At 53.7% G+C, this 6,000-nt stretch overlaps 1 protein-coding gene across 2 annotated transcripts in view; it reads right to left on the reverse strand.

The window, feature by feature from the left end:
• Positions 1-930, reverse strand: part of LOC145415734 (carnosine N-methyltransferase) — a 101,807-nt gene extending 100,877 nt beyond the window's left edge. Inside the window, exon 1 of one of the 2 annotated variants that reach the window (XM_080284967.1) lies at positions 854-930. The gene's annotated coding sequence lies outside the window, so the exon portion shown is untranslated. The other variant, XM_080284966.1, reaches the window with a different exon arrangement.
• Between the last annotated feature and the right edge of the window lie 5,070 nt (positions 931-6,000).

Genomic DNA, 6,000 nt, shown 5'->3' on the forward strand with positions numbered 1-6,000 from the left:
GCTGCCTGCTTATTCCTCACTTTTATCACTGTATCTCTGTCTGCCCTCCTCTCATCCTACTTCTGCCTTTCTTTCCTGTCTCTTTTTATCACTCATCTTTTTGCATCAGGTGGCTTTATATGAGAAACAAGCCTAATGATTTCCTGCAACTGAGAAAACCATTTATAATGCTCGGTGGTAACCATATAACCACATTAACGGTGATGTACAGCCTGCTAAGGTGCCCCTGCTAACTGGGTGGAGACACAAATGCATCATCCATCCAAGAACCAAACCTCCACTTTTCACTGCACATTGCTGTCACAAGGCACTGTCAATCACTAGGGAACAATGGTTCAATGCATGAGATAATCCTGCAGGGGTGGTTGCTTGCCTATGGCTGATGAGTTTGCTCAGCCACAGACTGGTTAACATAACTAATTCATTACACTGCACATCTTTCCTTATGTGTACAGTAACTCTGAATGCTGAAAAGAAGTACAAGCTGAATAACGGCCTTACATTAATGCGATCACACCCGAAAACAACACGGCCGTTATCATCCACTATGCACTATATAAATACACTACTTTTACGGTAAGCTCCCGCGTGTCTTATGGTACAGTACATCTGGGATTATATTCAAGGATGCCATCCATGCAGGGCTATGGACATTCATTCATCTCAGTTACTTCCAAACCAGTTAATAATGACATGATATGCGACGGAAATGGAGCCACGAGACAGCGAGCATTACCAATACCAACGTTTACCACTGATGGTTGTCACGTTAAAGGTGATCCATCACTTCTCATCCCTCCCCATATCCTACAGTAATCCAGTTTAATCCCCTTCTTACCTTCTTGAGCCTCACCTGTATCTGTGACAAGTGTGTGGACAGGGACAGGTGCTGACAGAACCAAGAATAACCAAAATAATAAGGGAAATAAAGTTTCCTCGGGCCAGTAAAGGACAATACGACCGCCACAGCTGATGCCTCAAGCTATCTATTTGCACGCCTCTCGTGTCAATAACCAACGGAAAATATATATGCACGAGGGTCCATATACATGCTTAAAGGTCATAATGTCAACGGTAATATCAGTAAACACATTCTCACAAGACTTCGTACCAAACACGTATGGTTTAACAAAGATTCTATATAATTTTTTTTTATTCGCACGATAAAATAGGCGCATCTTGAACCTGGGACATATCATTAGCATTAAGTGCATTGAAATGAAATATTTATTGTTGTAAAAGGTACAGAGTGCTTATACAACAAAAGAAGGTGGTGTATTAGTTGCTTCGACATTTATTATTGCAATATACTAACCTCTTTAGAAAGGCAACTGACAAGATCTTCTAGTTATTAGTGTTTGCATCCGCAACCCTACTTTTTTTTTTTTTGATTGTTGAGAAAGTTACAGTGAAATAGCAGCCGTGACAACAGAGGGGATCACGACACCCCCATGAGGCGACAACGAAGGGATAGGTACAGTAGAGCGCGCGCGACGTTCGTGCGATGTGGGCGTATGTCCCATACGGCCGCACGCCCCTATTCCACGGAGTGCACCCGGCGCAAACACCTCAGTACGGGTGCATTGCCCTCCAACCAACCGAACCCTCGCCAGGATCGGGGTGGAGCTAATAAACCAGCTCCAGACAGCACCCCAGGAACAGCCTGTAGCCATGCACAAGCAGCGGCCCATAGCTGTACACAAGCAGCGGCCCATAGCCGTGCACAAGCAGCGGCCCATAGCCGTGCACAAGCAACAGCCTGTAGCCATGCGCAAGCAGCTGCCTGTAGCCGTACCTTAGCAATAGCCAGTAGCCGTGCACCAGCAGCAGCTTGCAGCCGTGCAATTGTGACAGCTGATAGCCGCGTATCTAAGAGTCGGCCTATATAGCAGCTCGCAGTGCTGTCCACCCCACCCTGCAGAACCCGTGATGGCAGATTGCTGCACATGGGGAGAGAAAGGCACGCCCTCTCTCCTTCTGCAGTTGCCTCAAGGGGCACGACACCGGCAACGGACCGTAGCTGCGCCAGTAGACAAGGGACAGATCGTAGCCGCCTCTCATACGGGATATCGGCGATGGCCCGTAGCTCTGCCCGCAGTCACCCTTCGTCTGTGGTCCCATCAGGGAGTCGGGCCCCAGGAACAGCCGGTTGCCGAACCGACGGGAAAGGGATGGCTGGTAGCCACCCTCCTCCTGTTGCCCAAGGAACCTCGGCGATGGCCGGTAGCCACGCCAGAGAGGGACGCTCCAAAAGTCCCTCGTCCCCTGTGACTCCACGACCAGAGGGAGAACCCTGCTCAAGCCGCCCTATCGGTGGTAAGTCAGGCTCCAACCCTATCTCCCCAGCCTGAGGCAGCCTCCAGAAGGAGAACCTCCCATTCACGGACTGCTGGAGAGGACCTGTATTGACCCTGGGGCTGCACTTCATCCAGCCGGCACCAGTGGGTGACAAGCAACTGTCAGACTCATGTTGCCAGCAACCCTGCAGCCCTACCCTGACGGTGAAGCAGCAGGAGCGAGACCACAACAGACGGGCTCTCCACGCCATCCCCAGTACCCCAGGGGGCAACCTCTCCACTCCTGACGAAGAGCGATGCCCTTTCTGCACTGGGCGCCTGCAGGAGCCCCTACAAGAGCTTTTCAGCCTCAGTCCCGAGGGCTGAACCCCTATACCCAGCTCCTCTAGTGTGGGGCCCTTCACCACACCTGATCGAAGCCCAATCTGGAGGACGACGCCCCAACGAGTAGTCCCATGCCCCCTAGACAAGAAGGCATCTGAGGGGACTCAGCTGACCCTGGGCTGATACCTATGAGCCACCGAGGGGCCGCTCCCTTGCCCTGCACCCCTGCCGTGACTGTGGCTTCCATGCCCATGAGGTGAAAGTGAAAGTGACAATTGGAGCATAGTGACAGAGGTGAACTATTCCAACTTCACCCAGTGTAAGCCGAGACAGTAATAATATGCCGCTATCCCGCTCCTCAGTGAACACGGGACGTATATAATCATTACAATGCATAGGCAACCCAATAATTAAGTGTACTCCCAGCTTCACTTAAGTGCAGTGTCTGTCTACTTTTTCTCGAAACAGCCGGTACCCTGCGTGATACCTACAATATCTTTACCAGTCTGAGCTTTGCCTTTGTATAGAGTCTTGTGGAACATTTAGCTATCCTGTATTAATAATTTGGTAATGTTTATGCTGGGTGCTTAAGGGTCGGCTTCCTGTCCCTGGAACACCTATTATGCAGCTGGGTTCCCTTTCTAGAGTGGAGCTTAGGAGACTAAGAGACTCACAGGGCATAAAAACTCAGGGCAACAACCTTACACGTATATTGGTAAATTCTAAATGTGGAACAGGATGACGTCACAAAACAGGAATCTAGACAATTATATGACACGTATTGAGATCGGGGTAGCAGTATCTCGCATGATACTGTTTGGACAATAGTTCTGGATAAAAGAGAATAGGACAACGAACGGCACTTTAAGGTATTGGGCGAGGGAATCAGTCACTGTTACGTTGAGGGAAATCTACACTGTGATTAAAATGGGCAGCTCGCCTATAGGTCTTATGTCGTGGAAGAATTGTATTACTAGTGCCGAGATACACATTCACTGAGGTCACTGTAATCACTGCTCAGCTTCTCTCACTCTGTCACTGTTTTACTGTTGGTCTACACTTCCGTCACTATAGCACTGATAGATCTTGGGCTTAGTTTCCCTCTAATATCTTAACACACTCCCCAATGTCTAGGTCTCTGTTTCACTGTCACTGCACTTCCACTGTCACTCACTGTCGGGACTGGGTAGGGTGTGGCGTTGGCAGAGAGCGGCAGGAGATCTCACAGCCCGGCTCCTGATGGAGGCTGAGCTCCGCCAGGGGCCTCTGTGTCCTGCGGCCATGGGATCACTCGTAGGGGCGTCCTCTTTCATCCAGGGCTGCTTGCGGCGAAGGGCCCTGCACTGTCGGGGCTGGGAACTGGGGTACGGCCCTCGGGACTGGGGCCGATGAGTGTCCTGAAGCGCTCATTCAGGCGCCTGATGGAGGACAAGTGTTGTCTGCGTCGGGGTGGAGAAAGGCCTCACTCGGGGGTCCTGGAGGCGGGCTAGGGGGCCCATCACCTGTGGTCTCCTGCTATCGAGGATGCCGTCAAGAGTGGGTTATGGCGTCGGCCTCTGTAGGAGTCTGTCAGATAGTGTCCCTCTGGAGCCAGCTGGGCGGAGAATAACCCTGGGTATAGCACTGGGCCTCTCCACGTATCCTTGGGGCTAAGGCCTTCCTCCTGAAGGTTGCCTCACTGGTGGTGGACAGTAGGGTCGTCTGTGCCCCTGCCAGGTGACAGGTGTGATGGCAGAATGCCCTCTAGTAGCAGAGTCACAGGGGGCAAGGGGCTTTGGTGCTCCTCCCCAGTGCAGCTGCTGACTGTCACTGGGTTCTCGTGGGCAACAAAACGAGGGTGGCTGCTGGCCATCCCTTCATTGTAGGCGTGGCTACCAGCCGTCACTTGCCTGTCGGCGTGGCTACCGGCCGTCGCCACAGCCCCGTGTGGAGGACAACGTGCTGACAAGGAGCGGCTACTAGCTGTAGCCTGTGTCTAGTCCTCTGAGGCAGCTACAGGAGGAGAGAGGATGTACCCTTCTCTCACCAGCGCGGCTACCGGCCGTCGCTGGTTCCTGTAGAGGGGTATAGCAGCACCTGACGAGGGAGCGGCTGCCGGCCATCTACTGTGTGGCCCGGCTACAGATCGTGGCCTTTTGAGGGCGTGGCTACTGACCATCGCCAGAGCCCGGCTACAGACCATGGCTTTTTAGGGAGGAGCAGCTACCGGCTGTCTCCCGAAGGGCAGAGTGGCTGCTGGCCATCGCTGGGGTGCTGCTTGGAGCTAAGGAAATAGCTCCACCCCGATCCTGTCAAGGGTCAGCTCGCCCGCAAGGTCGTCTCCGTTTCCTGCTATGATGGTGGCGGGCAAGTTCCGGGTCATAGGGTGCGCGGCCCAGGCAGACTTACATCCCTGTCATCCGGGGTCGGGTCACACTCTGTCTGCCCCTCCGTAGGCTCCTCCTGGGCGTGTTGTGATGCCCTCAGTGACTATTCCCGGCATTTTAAGTTACATACATGTAGGTAAAATGCAGTATAGTGCCCCCAAGAATGCCCAGATACCCTCACAAGGAGCCCACAGAGGAGCAACGACAGCGCACTGGGACTCGGACCGACAATGGCATAAGTCAGCCCGGGCCACATGCCCCTATGACCCGGAGCTCGCCCGCCGCCACCATAGCAGGAATACCAGACTACCTTCCGGGCGAGCCTTCACCAACCAGCTAAGGGGTGGAGCTGCCTATCCAGCTCCTGCCAGCACCCCAGAGACGGTCTGTAGCCGCTCACCCCTCGCTAAGGAGATGGCCTGTAGCCGCTCTGAAGGATCCAAGGAGACGGCCTGCAGCCGCTCTGAAGGATCCAAGGAGACGGCCTGTAGCCGCTCCCACCTTCATCAGGAGATGGCCTGTAGCCGCTCTGAAGGTGTCTTCCTTGAGACGGCCTGTAGCCGCTTGCCCCTCGCTATGGAGACAGCCTGTAGCCGCTCTGAGGGTAATCAGGAGACTGCCTGTAGCCGATCCGAAGGTGTTCTTCCTGAGATGGCCTGTAGCCACTCAACACCCCTCCTGAAGGAGACGGCCTGTAGCCGCTCCCACCTTCGTCAGACAGCCTGTAGCCGTTCCGAAGGTGTTCCCACTGAGATGGCCTGTAGCCGTTCACCCCTCCTGAAGGAGACAGTCTGTAGCTGCTCTGAGGGTAATGAGGAGACGGCCTGTAGCCGCTCTGAAGGTGTTCCCCCTGAGACAGCCTGTAGCCGCTCCGAAGGTGTTCCCCCTGAGACAGCCTGTAGCCGCTCAGAAGGTTGTTCCCCCTGAGACTACCTGTAGCCGCTCAACACCCCTCCTGAAGGAGACAGCCTGTAGCCATTTCCACCTTCGTCAGACGGCCTGTAGCCACTCAC

Source organism: Coenobita brevimanus, chromosome 103 (assembly GCF_032717465.1).
Source record: "Coenobita brevimanus isolate Jiangsu-jjx chromosome 103, ASM3271746v2, whole genome shotgun sequence".
Classification (NCBI taxonomy): domain Eukaryota; kingdom Metazoa; phylum Arthropoda; class Malacostraca; order Decapoda; family Coenobitidae; genus Coenobita; species Coenobita brevimanus.